Raw genomic sequence first — 19,323 nt, forward strand, 5'->3', positions numbered from 1 at the left:
CTTGTGCCTTACCAAAGCTATGCTCCCTCTCATCCTTTCTTCATGCAAGTTTGGAAACGGCTAATCCTACGAGTTTAAAGGGTTAGACCTACAGGTTTAAAGGGAGGACCTAAAAATTTAAAAAAATAAATAGTCATCCCTTGCTTGCATTCCAAAAGGTTGCATGCCCCCAGGTATAAGGTACAATTTCAAGGCTGCCCCTACTTGTCCTTCAAAACATTTGTTTTGATGGGTGAGGCTTGCCTCTTTCAGGTTATCCAAAAAATGGTTTTATTCGCTGCCGCAAATGAAAATCTTTCTTCGGCGATGTCTATCATTAGGTTACTCAAAGATGGTTACAATTTGTTGCAGCAAAGGAATCTCTTTCTTTGGAGGCTGCCCCTACTTATCCTTCAAAACATTAGTTTTAATGGGTGAGGCTTGCCTTTTACCCAAAGATGGTTACAATTTGCTGCCGCAAAGGAATCTCTTTCTTTGGTATTGCCTACCTATTTAGACAAAGGTGAATGACAATCATCAAACACATAACTTTAACAAAAGAATCCTATCCCAGAACAACCCCTCTTCCACATACGGACGGGGTATGGACTAGTCATATTCTTTCCCGGAAATTCTACCCTATACCCAGGGTTTCCTCCGCCCGAAGCAGACCAGGATGCATGCCCCCTGGGTTCCAGTCCTATCTTTCCGAATCACTCGCATTCATCGAGAAGGAGGACCGGGGGTGGAGACATTTCTTGAGTAAATAGACCATTGAGGGTTGGTATTTGACTATTTGCGATGCGTGATCCCGGAAATGAAAGTTGGTCTACGAGCTTGACCACCCTTCCTTCGTGTGGAAAACACATTACTCTAAAGAGTGAGGAGACTATAGCTCCCATGCAATATATATAGTCACGTCCAAGGAGTAGGTTATAATCCAAGGGCCCTTGAACGACCATCACGTTCATTTGAATGGTCTTCCCTTTCAATGTAACAGGCACATTGGGGAGGATCCCTAACGGTCGACTGGTTCCTTTATCAAAGCCCGAGAGATTTCTTATCTCAGGCAAAAGCGCCGGGGAACCCAGTGCTTTCCAAGCAACAGAGGAAAGGATACTCACAGATGCCCCTTCATCAATGATAGTTCCAGCCATCACCATTCTATAAATTTGGACTATGATTCTGAATGGTATACTGGCTGGTAACCGGGGTCTGCCCAGTTGGTTCCAATCAAAGGACACAACCAGGTTGCTTGGTGGTGGGACCGAATACACGGTCGGATAGGATCCTGACGATGTTCCTTCCTGCGATAAAGGAATGGGCGCATTGCCCTGATGCTCATCAGAATCTGTGTTGATGAAAAGAATCTGGATGGTGTCATCCTTATTCTTTTCCGTGAGGGTGTCATTTGAAGATGAATCTTCAGTGACAGTGTCATTTGAGGATGAAACGTCTGAAGGAAGAACCGGGTCAACTGCCGTATCGACCTTTAGACTTTCGTCTTGTCTAGATTCAGTAGGTTCATTTTCAATGACTGACGCCTCAGCTGACCACTTGAGCGGGCCAGCTGTGTTTTCAACTAACGAAGGACTTGGCACGAGTTTTTTGTATCCAGGAGGAAGTCTCAACGGTGAAACCAGAAGATCTTCCAAAACTCTCTTCGCTTCGTCTAAGAAGGGACAACGGTGGATGGCGTGATCACCTTCACATAGTCTACAGGGGGATTTTGCTCCCCCCTTTTGTTTTGATCCTTCACTTTCGCTGGTTGACGGTAAGCACTCAACCTGGCTATCAGAGGTTGAAGCTTCCAAATTGTGCAATCAAGGGGACCAGTCCCTTAGTATCCGGGGAATACAGGGACAATCTCTATGGAAATGGTCTCCTCTACATATGACACATGGCGATTTAGGCCCGGTCTGTGCTGTGTGTGGGTTTTTGTTAGATGTCTTTTTCTTGCCCCCAGTCGCCTTAGGCTCCTTCTTCTTCTTTTCCTTCTTCTCCGTGGGAGCTTGGCTTTTGCCGGCTCTGCCTTTTGAAGATAAAGGATTGGAGGAAGGGTTAGAGGAAGTAGAAGGCTGGTAGGAGGCTCTAGACTCATCTAACTGTTGACTCGACTGCTCAGGAACCATGGTGTTCTGAACTACACTAGTTGAGAATAGCCAAATAGGCAGGCCAATTGTCAGTCCTGGAAGCGACAATGTGGCCATGTGGGGCGCACCAACTTCTCCCCAAGAGGAGAAAGGACCAGGATTTCCATCATGTGGAGTTCCTTGGTTGGGGCGTTCCATGTTCTCAACTTAAAGATCAACGCGGGAATAGGAGGTGATTATGTTCCGTTTAAAATAAATTTTATAACGGCGCTTAGACACAACTTTCTTTTTCACTTTTTAAGAGTCGAGAAAAAGCTAAAGATGACTCTAGTCTCCTTCGATGTTTTAACGAGCCCTAAGTGACAAATGCTCAAATGGACTTTTTCAGTTATAGAGTTTGAAAAAGGCCAAAAGAAAATGCTCTGGAGTTCTAGGCAGAGGGTGTGCCAAACCTTTCGCAAAACCACAGAATACGTTTTACGGTACGAGTGGTCGATCTTCGTGAATGCTGTGTTCACTGCATTGCGATCAGTAGGGCGGCCGACACGGTTTCCTATGGATAAAGGCTTTGATCCTATAGGGGTCTCCCAATATATACGCGACGGTACGTGGGAGCACAAGTCCGTATTGATACTTATCGCTTCACCGTGGAGGAATCACCCAACCACTCAACGCTAAGATATCACGTTTAACGACGCCGGAACACGTCTCTAGCTTAGACCTCTAGATGTTTGCGTTATGTTTCAATGCATTGTTATGTAAATTCAGTTTATTTTAAGGTTGATCTTGTTTAGCAGTTTGCCTTTATGGATCACCACGAGATGTATAGTAACACTCCTGAATGCAGTTTAAGATGATAAGCAAGCTTTTCAATCTTTCAACTTTGAAAACCTTAACTACTGAGGGAGAAGGAAGATAACACCTTTTCACACAGATCATAGAGCACACACTAATGCATTTTCCTAAATCAACATGCAAACCGTCATAATGCACATGCACAATGCAAGTATTTCTTTTCTCTTTCTTAATGTTGATGAAATGCAAAAAGAAAGCTGTTGTATAACTTTGAATTCAATTTCAAGCGAAAGCAAACAAGTTTGTCCAAAATCGAAAGACACCTTAAGATTTACTTGTTTCGACACTAGAAATATATAAATTCAAACCATATGACGAAACCGACAAGCTCAATCAGCTATGAACATCAAACAAACTAACTCTTAAGATCAAAACGACACTTAATCACAGGTCTAGATCTAAGAGGCCACAGCAAGACTGGTTCACTTTCGTTATGGGAAACTGTAAATGACACAAGAAATACAAAACAACAAACACAGTTTCTTTATACAACTGAGCCGGAATAGTGACAAAGGAAGTTGGTTTCAGATAGGCACACTGACTGGCAACAAACAGCAAAAACAAGAGTGAAAACAAGGCAAGAAATAGCAGGAAACCCCAGTAGCACAAGGCAAGACTGGTCCAGCGCAGGTGGAACACTGCCTGTTTGACCTTCAGCGTAGGTAGCCCCTTTGGGAACTGCTCTGAAATGCAGACAGCCTTTGTACAGCCTGCACTGAAGAACGAGACTTTCGTCTCTCTTGGTTTCCGGGTCACAGATTGCTCAAAAATTCACAGTTTTTGCTCAAATCAGAAGCTATCAGTCAAGGACACACTAAGGGATGGAAAGGAGGATGAAAAGCTATCACTAAGAGCTTATTAGAGTCCTTGTGGATCAGCTCTTCAAATCATAAACTTGCCCAGAAACTGAGCTAGAGTAGCTGCCCTCTACTTTGTATTTGATGGATCCAAATACAGTTCGATTCGGTACTCCCTTTGTTTATGAAATGAATAGCAAAAACACAAACAACCAACAAGATACGATCCCCAGTGGAGTCGCCAATTTGTTGTTGGGAAAAGTATCCAATACGGAATGACCCTATCCCACTCTGAGGGTGATAGTACCTCAGCAACAACTGAATGCAGAGCTATTCAAGATTTTTTCTTTATGATATGAGAGAGGGAAGAAAAGGATGATCTACTAACCGTTATCTTGCGCTAATAGTCGATCCAGTCTTCACTCCTTGCTGCTTGCTCCTAGCTCCTTGCTCTTTCACCGGCCCAGCTACACACAGATCCTGTAAAAGCACAAGAAAAGGAAACTACAAGAAGCATGCATCCATAATCGATTTAAGGATTAGCATAAACCAAATATACAAGCATCAATTCATCATCAAGACACATGCATATAGAAGAACCTCAAATACTTTATTAATAGAAGAAGTAAAGTTCTGAGAGAGTTACAACCATAATAGGCCCAATCCAGCAACACCTCCCAGCTGAAAGAAATCTCCTCTTCACCTCCTTCAAGCAAATCACCCAATAGCTCTATACTCAAACCAACAACACTTCCTTACTTGCACAAAATTCCAGCCTCCCTAGACCTCATGAGAGAGATCTATATATAGGGTTTTGGAGAAAGGATGAGTCATCTTGAGACTGGCATGAAGCTGACTAGTGTCCTCTCCCACTTTAGTTAATCTTCAGTTCTTGAGTCCACTTGGAGATTCTTGCTTCCACTTGGAGATCAAGACCCTCTTACTCATCAAAAGGCAAATTCCTTGACCCAAGTGTCAGTTTGGAAGCTTCCTGGGCAGTTGACACCTTGCAGAATGACTATGCCACTTGGCCAATCTCGCCCAGCGCAGGTAGCCTTCATTAGTTTTGACATTCAGCACAGGTACAGAGTGGAGCAGTTGACATTCAGCGCAGATGCTCAGTGGAGCAGCTGACATGATCCAGAAATATCCTGTTTTTGAGTGTTTTCAGGTGGAGAACTGATTTTCAGTGCTGTGGTTTGCTGACCTTGTTCCTCTAAGGGTAAGAACAACATGTTTAGGGAATTAGGATCCCTCAGATTATTGACATTTCATGCTCCATGCTGCTAGGCACAAAAATGTCTATAACACATAACTCTTGACTTATGAATATTTTTTGACAATGAGAAGCAGTTAGATTTGATATCAGCTCTGAGTTTTCTATAGGAGCCATAGCTCTCAGGGTTGGGCCATCCTGAGAGCCTAGGGTCTCCTTCTTTGTATTGTTATCTTTTCTTTAAGCATTGTAATTTTCCTTTTATGCATTTGGAACGAGTTTCTGTTGAGCAAAGATTTAGTTGTGTTGGTTGATAAATAGACGTGCTTCAGATGTGTAGAGTAGGTTGGTAGAATAATAACAGGTAAAGATCCATGGAAAAGGGGTTGATAAACCTCTCAGTTCCACCTCTCCCTCATTGGATCAGGGGCTGGAATTGCAAAGACAATGCTTCCCAACAAAAACACTAGTTGCTTGTCCATGCAATTTTTGGTGTAATGTTTTCATTTGTAGGAGTTAATCATGCATTCAGATCTTTTGAAATGTTCTTTGCTTAAGTGTTGTACATGGTTCTCTTTATGAATAAAGCTATTGTTCATTGGTTTCATTGACAGTTATACTAGATTAGCTCAGATTTCGATTGTGTGCAGGACTTCGTTGATTCAGTTAAGTGAACATCGTGCAGGGCATCTCCATCTCTCTCTCATTCACTCAAGCTTCGTCCAGGCTAGCTGCTCCATCTCCTAATTTGGTTCCTCGTCTCATAACTATCTTTCTGCCCACATAACCCTACCTTCTTGCTCCTCCATTGTCTTAGCCTTCTTTTTTTTAGCCAAGCCAGCTTTCACACCCTCTCACCACCCCAACCATCGGTCCTTAGGTCATCTCAAGCCCCTACCCTGCCTCCCTATCCATTCATGCACCTTACCTCGGCCACCCATTCTCCAAAATCCACTTTCAAAACATCCTGTAGAAATTCTGAACATCCTGTAGAAATTCCTGAAACATCCTGTAGAACCCCTGCAAACTTCCTGTAGAAGCTCACAAACAAGGTTTTTTGGCAACCAAACTTTGTGAGACTCTCTAGAAGAGTGTTAGGGACTCCTTAGACCCTCTCTATACCATCCCAACCTTTTCCAAGCATTTCTCCTCCTTGATCCACCCCTGCACAGTGAAAAGCCAATTAAAAGCACATGCATGATAATTCTAATAACTTAGTCAAAAATACAAAAAGATGTTTTCTTCAGCTAGAGGCAGTGTAGACACATGTATTTTACCTTCATAGAAGTAATGGCATCTCTTTTCCTAGTTTGTAGTCTCTCTTTTGCATCAGTAGGACTAGTTGGTAGAATTAGGGTTTGCTAGGGTTTGCGCTTGTCCTTCAGTTTTTAATCTCCTTTCGCAAATAGATTAGTTCCTCTGAGTTAGCTTCCATCCATCAGTTAAAAATCTTCTTCTAAGAGCTCATAGAAGTTGGCTTAAGCCCCTAGCGGACTTGTGCCAGCTGACCAAGTGACAGCTGCGACAAGAGCTAGTACATGTGCATACAGCACCATCGCTTCCAAGTTTGTTACGAACTACCGGGTTGATAAGAGTAAAGAAGGGAGTCCCAGGAGTTGTAGCAATATTGCTGCAATAATGGAGCCCACTAGTAAGCAGGATACTGAAGAAGCCTCTGAAGAGAGAAATTGATTTCAAATTTGATGATCATGAAATTTTATTCAGTCTCGGAAATGAATTTCGATTTTTAAAGGCCACTATTTTTCGTTGCTTATTCTGAGAAAAAGAAAATGAAATTTGAAAAACGGAAACATGGGTTTTCTTCAGAGTGAGCCTAATTAGGCTCATCATGGGCAGTTTTCTTAAATTCATTTCTATTTGGGATAATTTTATGGTTCTTTCAACCCATATTTTGTAAATTGCATGGAAAATTGCTGAAGTCAACTCTGAGCTTAATGGCTCTCTTGGTTTGGTTAATGGAAGACCATATGATGGTGGATGGATAGAAAAAAAATACATATGAATAATGCTGCAAACATGGAATCATTGTTGGATGTAGATCAATATACGACATTCTGTGAAAAGGAGGGACTCTAGTCATTAAGCAACAACTTCTCTCTTTGATGAAGCATAGTGATTTTTGGAAGTCCTTTGATTCATTGTTGCAGTGGGTTAGAGTCCAAAATTAAAGAATATTGACTTGAGAATGTTTTTCTCAGAAGAGTTTGTTAAAAAATCTTCAAAATTGATTTTAAGGACAAAGAATTTTATATTTCTAAAATTGATTTTGAGAATAGAGATTCATTTAAAAAAAATCAATTTTGAAGGATAAAGAGCAGTATTTAAAAAAAAAGAAGAGAGCATTGTTTATTTCAAAATTTAAGGATCTCTGAAGGCAGAATAAGATTTGATTTGCAAGTATGGTGTTAATTAAAAGCAGAGAAGGTTAAAATTCGATTTTTGAAACCTATGTCACAAGTTTCGTCGAACTTTAACGTTGAGGTTCGAATTTTGGCAAACCTTAAAAAAAATTTGAGGTTTGGCGAACCTCATCGAACCCCATAGCCATTGACCAAGTCCATAGATCAAAACTCATAACTTCTTGTCGCAACTCAAGCTTGTAATTTATCCTTGCAGTTTCCATGTCTGTGATAGCATTTTTGATGTTTAGTGATGTTGATTTCTTACTATTTTATCATATAATTCATTTTAAATTAATAGATATATATATATATATATATATATATATATATATATATATATATATATATATATATCTATATATATATATATATCTATATATATATATATATATATATATATATATATATATATATCTATATATATATATATATATATATATATATATATATATATATATATATATATATATATATATATATATATATATATATCTATATATATATATATATATATATATATATAGATATATATATAGACGAACCTAATGACTAACCTCATCAAAACATTCGAACTCAAACCGAACCTGATCATTGTTAAACCCGAACTCGAACCCGAACCATGTGACATTGTTCGAAACAAGTATGGTTTTGATTTTAAAAGTTGAAGGCATAGATATCCTTTTACAGGTAGCTCAAGTGAAAGCTTCATATTCAAGGGTTAGAGCCATAGGTACAACAACAGGCTAGTCAAGATATAAAAGAAAAAGGTCAAAAGGAAGAAACAAGCATGATGACATGCTTGAAGATCAGCAAGGGGGAGATGTTGGCCCTCAGTTTTGGTCTATTTTTGCTTAAGGAAACTTACTTAATCCTTATATTTTCCATCAATTTTCCATCACATCCATCTCATTTTGATTTATTTTATGCATATTCAGGTATTTAATTTTAATTTTTCAATTTCTAGAAGTTTTTATGAAAATTGAGTTTCAAGTGCAATTTTCGACAGAATCAAAAATACTTGTAATAGCTATGTGGATGACATATTTGCAGGACACTTGGGCTCAAGTTGGATGCATGAATGGAAATATTGGGAACTAGGACTAAACTAATTCCACTTGGTTTGGTCAAAACAAGCTTTATGAGGCCTGGTCAAGGCTGGTCAAACATGACTAGTCATCCAGAAAATCCCTAGGAAATAAGGCAGTTTTATGATTTCATGGAATTGTCCATATTTCTTGGGATGGATTGAATGAATTTGTCTTAGATAGATGGATATGAATAGATATCATTGTTAGAAAGACTCTAGATTTCTATTTAAGCCAAGACTTTGAAGGCTTATGATATGTAATTCTTATATATAACTTCATGCTGAGACACTTAAATATTGGAGATTAATTAGAAGAATTTGTTCTACTTTCATTTTGTTATTCATTAGTGTGGATGAGTGCATGAAGTTTCAGCATTTGATAGCAGCCTCAAGTGTGAAAGCCAAGGGTGGAGGGTGTTGAGAATAATACTGAGAGGGGGGGTGAATCAGTATTATTAAGTCAAATATTTCCTTTTTTAACTCCAGATAATATATGCTACTTCAGTTAATAAAAACCGCGTATATACGCAACTAGAGATAAGGAAAACCGCGTATATAAAGCAGACTTATAATTTGATTTATCTTTTAGATGTCAATTATTAATCTATGAATCAGAAGCAATTAAACAATACCAGAACAGTGAAACAGAGCAGAAGACAGTCACACACAAGAACACAAGATATAAGGAGGAAACCCAATGTGGGTGAAAACCCCCTGTTGTAAATCGTCTCTATCTTCTTTTTAATTAGAAACTTCTCTTTACAATGTTTTGTACTGGTGTAGTTTTTACTAGTACGCAGGCTTCAACCTGCAGAGAGCTACAACTCTCTCTCGTTCTCCAGCTTTCCTGGAAGGGAGCTCCAACCCCCTTAGATCTTGTACGAGCTTGAGATACTAGTACGCAGGCTCCTACTTGCAGAAGGCTGCAACCTTCTCTTTGCTTTCACGGACCTCGTTTCATTAATTTTCAGACTGGATCCACAAGTAACATCAATTAAACATCAAGAATTTCTGCATCAACCAAACTCTTTTTCACCAATCAAACAAACACTTCTTTGTTAACTGTACCCAGAACACAGTAACCGTAATCAAACACCAATTCTGAACCCATAACACTACAACAATAAAACAGAAGCAACTAGAACATAAATCAATAGATGTACGCTACTTCAATGTTCAGAAACTTGTGTGTATACGCTTCTGTACCAAGACCAACCTGCGTATACGCGTCTTTGTTTCACAAAAACAGCGTGTATACGCACCTGCACTTCTCTGAACCTGCATACAGATCTTATAAAGGATAATTTATTCTTTTAAACATTCAGTCATTAGTCAACCCAGATTATTAGATCAAGAGTGCACCACATATAACAGATCAAAATTATACAGAGATACCAATGTTCAAGCCTTGAGATTTTGATCCATCAATAGATCTTGCGCACAAGTTCTTCCTTCATTCAGATCCAGATCTGCACCATAACCCCAATCACAAGAGATTCAGATCTATCACCCGTTAGATATTCAATTCTTCAAAGATGCTTTGCCAAATGATCTTCTTCTCCTTTTATAGCCTTAGGCCCTTCACAATACCACGGACCAAAACCATAGTAACATAATACCATCAACTCAATACTTGGGATCAACACGTCTGTCGAGATACCATGGTCCAAAACCATAGGTTCAATTTCCAAGGACTAACTGCCATGGACCAAGGGTGAGTTTTCCAACATATACGCGCTTTCTCTTGCATGAAAGTGCATGTATACGCATACGCACCTTCAAAACATCCAACCCGCGTGTATACGCGACTTTGTCTAGATGAACCTTCGTATACAAGATTTCCTTCATCCTGAGAACCTGAACTGAGATCTGTCACCAAAGTGAGTTGCCATCAAGGACAACACTTGTACCATAGCGCCACACCTGTGCCATAATGCCAACAATCTCCCCCTTTGGACTTGATGGCAACCCAAGATCCTCATTCTCCCCCTTTGTCATCAAGGGCAAAGGGTTGTGCTCCCCTTGAGTACTTGCTGATATCTATGCTCTGTTGTGCTGAACATGCTCCCCTTGATTGTAGGCAAGATCTGCAAAAAGATGTTCGGTAAAAAGAACCATGACTTACATATCATAAATGACCTTCCTATCACCAAAGGACTCAATACATACATCCATCACCCAACCAAGTGGGGATCATCCACCCAACCAAGTGGGGATACATCAGGAATTTACATATGACAACCAATCACATTGCATCAATCATCCCAGGCATAGTGGGGAAACCAAAATAGGCCGTTACATGACCTTGATAAAGAGAAGATCTACATGACATAGAGACGAAATATCAAGATTATGAAAATCACTAATAACTACTATCAGCTGCATCTGACAATAGCAACAACCATGACCTCCTTCTATTCTCCTTTCTACAGCTGATCCACATGAACAACTTGAGTACTTGAACCAAGAGCTTCTAAGGTAATGCCAACAATGCATTATTAGAAGATTATCTGCTCCCCCTGAACCTGTGCCAGATGAACTCCGATAGACCCATATGAGACTCTCTGCAACCAGAGTCTGTCCCAGCTGATTTCCTTCAGAAACTCCATATACGCAACTGAACCTGCATAAATCAGTGTATGTACGCGGATACCCCTCATCCAACTTGTGTACACCAATTTTCTTTGAAACAGACAAGCTTTAACAACAGGATGAAGCATCAACTACTCCCAGCTTCTGCCTGAGGTATTCAAAAGTTTCCCTTGGCAGTGGTTTGGTGAGTATATCAGCAACTTGTTCCTTAGAAGGAACATACTCCAACTTGACTTTTTGCTCAAGCACTTGTTCCCGAAGAAAATGATATTTGATAGGTATGTGCTTGGTCTTTGAATGCATGACAGGATTCTTTGAAATTCTTATTGCACTTGTGTTATCACATAAGTTGGAGATAGGTGGTGTACAAGTGATTTGAAAGTCCTGCAAGGTTTGCATCATCCAAAGAAGTTGAGTGCAACAAGATGCAGCAGCCACATATTCCGCTTCAGCTGTAGATAAAGAAATCGAACTCTGTTTCTTGCTGAACCAAGATACTAATCTAGAACCCATAAAGAATGCACCACCACTTGTGCTCTTCCTATCATCCACGCTTCCGGCCCAATCTGCATCTGTATAAGCATGAAGTGTGAGATCTGTATCTCTAGGATACCATAAGCCATAGATTTGAGTCCCTTGGAGGTACTTGAAAATTCTCTTCACTGCCTGAAGATGAGTTTCCTTTGGATTTTCCTGAAATATTCCAACTATTCCCACTACAATCATAATGTTTGGTCGGGTACCTATCAAGTAAAGTAGACTTCCAATCATAGATCTGTAGGTTGGTTGATGTACTGTTGCTGATTCATCATTTGCACTAAGATTGCATCCTGTAACCATAGGGGTACATACTGGTTTCGAATCTTCCATGCCATACTTCTTCAGAATCTGCTTGAGGTACTTGGTTTGAGAAAAGAAGATATTGCCTTCATTTTGTTGGATTTGCAATCCAAGAAAGTATGTCAGTTCTCCAAGCAAGGACATTTCGAATTCTTTCTGCATCACCAAGGCAAAGCTTTGACTCATAGCTTCTTCATTGCTGCCAAAGATAATATCCTCTACATACACAACAAGTATTAGCAATTTGTCATTTTCAATTTTTATATAAAGATTGCTATTTGCTGATCCTTTTGAAAAACCTTGTTGATGAAGGTATTTGTCCAAACGGTAGTACCAAGCCCTTGGAGCCTGTTTAAGACCATAGAGAGCCTTTTTCAGTCTACATACAAGATTTGGATCATTCCCAAGAATGAAACCATCTGGCTGCTCAATGTATACTTCTTCTTCTAAGTCTCCATTCAGAAAGGCTGATTTCACGTCCATTTGAAATACTTTGAATTTTTGAAAGCTTGAGAGAGCAAGGAACATTCGGATGGCCTCAAGTCTAGCCACGGGAGCAAAAGTTTCTTCAAAGTCTATTCCTTCTTGTTGAGCATATCCCTTACAAACCAATCTTGCCTTGTTTCTAACTACTTCCCCATTTTCATTCAACTTATTTTTGAAGATCCATTTTGTCCCTATGACATTCTTATCTTTTGGTCTAGGAACCAACTCCCAAGTGTTGTTCTTTTCGATCTGCTCAAGTTCTTCATCCATAGCCTTGACCCAACCTTCATCCTTGCATGCTTCTTTTACAGTTTTTGGCTCAGTGGAGGAGAGCAATGCCAAATAGCTTGAAACTTCTGCAATTGTTCTTCTTGTTTGTACACCTGCCTCTTTCTGCCCCAAAATCTGAGATTTTGGATGATTCTTCTGTACACATTTGGATGGAGTCTTCTCTTCTATCCTTATCTATTCCTTTGGTGCCTCTTGAGGTTCTTCTTCATCATCAGTCTGATTTGGATGGTAGTCTTCATCTTCTTCGATATTTTCATAATTTACTTGCCTAGGAATGTTTCCTTTTTCATCAACCACAAAATCAATGTTGTCAACAATTCTTCCAAGTCTTTTATTGTAACATATATATGCTTTGCTGTGGGGAGAATAACCAAGAAGAATGCCTTCATCTGCTCTAGGTTCAAACTTGCCAAGATGTTCATCATTATTCTTAATGTAGCATTTGCTTCCAAAAATTTTGAAATGTTTTACCGAGGGAGTCTCACCATACCAAAGCTCATGAGGAGTTTGAGTGCTATTTACCTGGACATTTGTTTTGTTGAGAATAACCACCACAGCATAAGCCACTTCACCTCAGAAGGTTGCGGGAGTTCCAAACTCATCAAGCATAGCATGAGCCATTTGTTGAACCGTTCTGTTCATTCTTTCCACTACTCCATTTTGTTGAGGAGTCCTAGCTGTAGAGAATTCCCTTCTTATTCCATGTTCTTCACAAAAATCGAAAAATTCATTTGAGGTAAACTCCCCACCTCTATCAGACCTGAGGCATTTAATTTTGCGATCTGATTCATTTTCAACCAATGCTTTGAAAGATTTGAATTTTTCGAATGCTTCATCTTTGTGCTTCATCAGTCCTATCCAAACCATCCTGGAGAAGTCATCAATGAATAATATAAAGTATTCTTCTCCTCGAGGTGACCTTTTCCTAGGTGGACCACATACATCTGTATGAACTAGCTCAAGAGGCCTGCTGGCTGATCCTTCCTTCTTAGGAAAGTTAGTTCTGGTTTGCTTACCAAACTGACATGATTTGCATATGTTGTTGTCTGGAATTTTGATATCTGGAAGACCACGAACTGCCTGGTATTTGCATGCTTTCCTTATTTGTGAAAAGCTTAGATGCCCGAATCTCCGGTGCCATAACCAGTGTTCATCATCCTTGCTCAAATAGCATTATTGTTGTCCTTCTTCAAATATGTATAGATTATTTGGAGTTCTTCTGCCTTTGATCATTGTTTTTCCTGTATCAAGATCACGAACACTACATCCATTTGATCGAAATATTACCTCGGTTCCTTGATCGCACATCTGACTAACACTCAGTAGATTATGCTTCAAGCCATCAACATACAAAACCTTTCTAGCTTTGACCTTTTCTTTCAACTGAGCAATGCTTTTTCCTTTTATGGCTGCAGGGGAATCGTTTCCAAAAGAAACCTTCTTTCCCTTTTCTAATGCGTATATGATTCAAATTTTTCTTTATCCCCTGTCATATGCTTCAAACATCCACTGTCGATATACCATAGATTTTCCTGTCCGTTTGCATGAAAAGATATCCCACATCTTTCTGGTTGTGGTTCCTTCATTCTCCATGTTCTGGCACTAGAGGTTTGTTCCTTCTGAGTTTTCTTCCAAAACCTGCTCCTGCATTCAGAATCTTCATGACTAAAGTTATTACAAATAGAACATTCAACTTCATTTTCAAGGGCTGAAAAATTGTTATAAGTCATTTTCGTGATTCCAGTGATATCCCTTTGTTTTTGAGCTTCTCTAGTCATGATTGTCTTATAGGCAACACATTGGGCTGCTTTGTGACCAAAGTTATGGCAAGAGAAGCATTGGCCATTGAAGAAACTCTTGCGATTATCAAATCTATCATCCAACCGATTGTAATTTCTACTGACATCCATTCTTGAGGCAAATTGGGAAGATTTTACCTGTGGCTGATTGTAGCTTCTGTTTTTCCTTAAGGTAGCTTGCCCCCGATTTTCTTGATAGTTTTTGTTCGTTCTTGAGGTAAACAGTCCCTGATTTACCTGATGATTTCTATTAGGCCTTTGCTCGCTCCTCCTTGCCACATCAAGATAACTTTTGGAAGTATATGCTTGAGATGTTTCTCCATTATATCCCAGACCTGTCTTGATTAGCGGAGAACGTTGCACATTGATGATCTCATCCAGAGTTTCAGATCCTTTAACAAATTTAAGATTAATAGCTTTGGTTTTCTCAATCTCCTTTCTAAGACCAACAATCTCACATTCTAATTTTTCAAGATGTTTTTCTCTTTCAGCCAGTTGTTATTGCAGAGAATCAATAATTGCATTTTTCTCTTCTAAGCAAGTTTTGAGATTAGACATCTCTTCATAAAAACCTTCAACATCTATAGCATCCATGTAGTCATCATCTTCAAAAGCCATTAAAAGTTTATACTCATTACCTCATTCATCTTCATCACTATTTGAAAGTCCATCACTATCTTCATGAGTATAATAGCTTTTCTTTTTTGGATTCTGTTTCTTGTTCCATCCAACAGGTTCCTTTCCCTTGTAAATCTTATCCTTATGAGGACATTTGGCAGCATAGTGACCTACTCTTCCACAAGAAAAGCACTTGAAAGGTAACTTACCTCAGAATCGTCCAGCACCCCGTTGAAGATTTTTGACAAAATTTGATTCTTCTTCTTCTTCTGATATGTGTCCTAACTCATAGTAGTCTCCTTTGCCAGAAGCCTTGAAAGCAACTTCTCTCCTGTCTGAAGGTCCTCCTTTCCTCATTTTATAAGTAGTTAGAATTCCATGCAATTGTGACATTTTAAGGTTTTGACGATTCTCCTTTTCTTCTATTGCAGAAACTTTAGATTCAAACCTAGGGGATAAAGATATTATAACTTTTTCAACCACAACAGCCTCTTTTACTTCATCACCCAAACTTTTCATACAATTAACAATCTCATCTACACGAAGAAAATAGTTAGCCACACTTTCATCATTATACATTTTGAGATTTTCGTACTGAATTTTTAGGGTTTGAAGTTTTGCTCTTTTTACCTGATCATCTCCTTCATAGCTCAGAACAATCTTGTCCCATATTTCTTTTGCGGATTTATACTGCATAACTTTGACAAATTCTGATTGTGATAGACATCCCAATAGAGTATTGACCGCCTTTGCATTTGTTTCATATTTCTTCTTCTCAGTTGGATCTGTAGGAGTTGCTGCTGGAAAAGTATACCCTGTATCTATGATATCCTAGACTTCTGTACCCAAAGATTGAAGATAGGCAGTAACTCTTACCTTCCAATACGAAGTTTGTCCCATCAAAGACCGGTGGCCTGATTGATGCTTCCTTCTCGTAGTTGCTCATGATGAAGGATCTTCCTTCAAGCGATCAAGCTTCTTTAGAAGGACCTGCTCTGATACCAATTGTTGAGAATAATACTGAGAGGGGGGGTGAATCAGTATTATTAAGTCAAATATTTCCTTTTTCAACTCCAGATAATATACGCTACTTCAGTTAATAAAAACTGCGTATATACGCAACTACAGATAAGGAAAACCACGTATATAAAGCAGAATTATAATTTGATTTATCTTTCAGATGTCAGTTATTAATCCGTGAATCATAAGTGATTAAATAGTACCAGAATAGTGAAACAGAGCAGAAGACAGTCACACACAAGAACACAAGATATAAGGAGGAAACCCAATGTGGGTGAAAACCCCTTGCTGCAAATTGTCTCTATCTTCTTTTTAATTAGAAACTTCTCTTTACAATGTTCTGTACTGGTGCAATTTTTACCAATACGCAGGCTTCAACCTGCAGAGAGCTACAACTCTCTCTCATTCTCCAGCTTTCCTGGAAGGGAGCTCCAACCCCCTTAGATCTTGTACTAGCTTGAGATACTAGTACGCAGGCTCCTACCTGCAGAAGGCTGCAACCTTCTCTTTGCTTTCAGGGACCTCGTTTCATTCATTTTCAGACTGGATCCACAAGTAACATCAATCAAACATCAAGAATTTCTGCATCAACCAAACTCCTTTTCACCAATCAAACAAACACTTCTCTGTTAGCTATACCCAGAACACAGTAACTGTAATCAAACACCAATTCTGAACCCATAACACTGCAGCAATAAAACAGAAGCAACTAGAACATAAATCAATAGATGTACGCTACTTCAATGTTTAGAAACCTGCGTGTATATGCTTCTGTACCAAGACCAACCTGCGTATACGCGTCTTTGTTTCACAAAAACAGCGTGTATACGCACTGTTGTGTGTGGAGCATGATTGTTCAAAGGTCTTTGTTTCAGCCGGATGTATACCCCAGGAAGTCTTGTACACCCTCCACACGGGGGGGACTTGTCCCCCCCCGCGGGAGTCCGGGGGGGGCCGATCCCCCTCGGCTGGGGGGTCCGGGGGCCAGCGGTCCCCCGGCGGGGGCTCGGAGGCAGCGCTCCCGAAGCTAAAAACAAATGTAAAATTTCCTTGTAAAAGTATAATAATTTCTAGTCAATCTGGGCCGTTCATTAGGCAGATGATCTAACGGTAGAACTTACGTTTAGTTTAGGGTTTTTTGCCCTAGAAGGCAACCCCTCTCTTTGTATGAGGGTATTGTATTTGAGGCTATGAAATAGATGTGTATTCTGTGAGCGAGAAACAGAGAGGTGAGACTGTGAGAGAAAACAGAGGATATTACAGCGGATCTATTGTAGGTTGTGTCTCTTCATTTTGCTGGATAATAGAAAGGAAGGAATGGTTGTTTGAGGTGGACGTAGCCCAAACTGGGTGAACCACGTATATCTGTGTCTTTCTTGTTTTGTGTGTTTTCTGTGTTTATATTTCTGCAATATTTTATGTTTTGCATTGCTCTGTAATATATAATATTCTAACAACTGGTATCAGAGCCGAAGGTCTATTTGGTTGATAAAGTCGCAGGAAAGAAGGGTTCCTGGTTCGAGTGGGAGCAATGGAAGAAGATGGTAAGTTTAGGGTCGAGAAATTTAACGGCCAAAACTTCTTACTGTGGAAGATGTAGATGGAAGATTATCTGTATCAGAAAGATCTATACCTACCACTGGGTGGAAAAACAAAGATGCTGACGGGTATGAAAGACGAAGAATGGAACCTTCTCGATAGAAAGGCACTCGGAACAATACGGTTGTGCCTTGTTGCGTCTGTCGCCTTCAACATTTCGAAGGAAACCACGACAGAGGGTTTGATGGAGGCGTTGTCGAAACTATATGAAAAACCCTCAGCCTCAAACAAGGTATTTCTTATGAAACGATTATTTAATATGAAGATGTCGGAAGGTGGATCTGTTGCAGACCATTTAAATGATTTTAATACAGTTACAAGTCAGTTAAGTTCTGTAGGGGTAAACTTTGATGATGAAATTAGAGCTCTGTTATTCTTGTGCTCGTTACCAGAAAGTTGGAATGGTTTGGTAATGGCCATTAGTAACTCTGTTTCTGGATCTAGTACTTTAAAGTTTGATGATGTTGTCGGTGCTATCCTTAGCGAGGAAATGCAATGAAAATGCTCTGGTGAGACATCGGGAAATGCTTTGAGTGCAGAGTCTAGAGGAAGAAAAATGGAAAGACTAAAGAGCTCAGGATATCACAGTAAATCAAGGAAAGGCAGATCCAAGTCCAGATCGGGGATAGTGTGCTGGAAATGTGGAAAGAAAGGACACCTAAAGAAAGACTGTAGATCTCGGAAGGGAAAAGAAGGAGATGCACAACAAGAAAACAATCATGAAGCAAATGTGACAGGTGAGGTGTTACAAGATGCTTTGATTATTTCATTCGAAAATATTACTGATTCCTGGGTGGTAGATTCAGGGGCCTCATTCCATGCCACACCTGATAAGAAATACTTTTATGACTATGTTCAAGGAGATTTTGGACAAGTTCGTCTGGGTGATGATAAACCCTGTAAAATTGTTGGAATTGGTAAGGTTCTTGTAAAACAGCAGAATGGAAACCAATGGCTACTAAAGGAGGTAAGGCATGTTCCAGATCTAAAGAAAAATCTGATTTCAACAGGGCAGTTAGGCAGTGAAGGTTGTGTGACAACTTTCACAGATAAAGCTTGGAAGGTCACCAAAGGAGCCCTGGTAATAGCAAAAGGCGAAAAGGTTGGTACATTGTATTTATGCAATGGTATTTCTAACTCTGTTAATGCTTTGACTTCCAAAGGAGCAAATGCAACATTATGGCATCATAGGCTCGGACACATGAGTGAAAAAGGGATGAATATTCTTCACTCAAGGAATTTGTTGCCAGGTTTGAAGAATGTTGATTTGGACTTCTGTGAGAACTGCATTTATGGAAAACAGAAGAGAGTCAGATTTCTCAGAGTTGGGAAAGAAAAGAATATCGAAAAATTAGAGCTTGTGCATACAGACATATGGGGAACCTGCTCAGGTATCATCTCTCGGTGGCTCTCGTTAGTATGTTACCTTTATTGATGATGCAACTAGAAAAACTTGGATTTATTGTATTAAGAATAAATCTGATGTATTTGATACTTTCAAGGAATGGAAAGCTTTGGTTGAGATTGAGACAGGAAAGAAATTGAAGTGTCTTAGATCAGACAATGGAGGTGAATATTGCAGCAAAGAGTTTGATAGGTACTGTTCAGAGCATGGAATTCGCAGAGAG

The sequence above is a fragment of the Pinus tabuliformis genome, chromosome 1_1 (assembly GCF_031772625.1).
Source record: "Pinus tabuliformis cultivar Carrire ecotype Pingquan chromosome 1_1, CPIR1, whole genome shotgun sequence".
Classification (NCBI taxonomy): Eukaryota; Viridiplantae; Streptophyta; class Pinopsida; order Pinales; family Pinaceae; genus Pinus; species Pinus tabuliformis.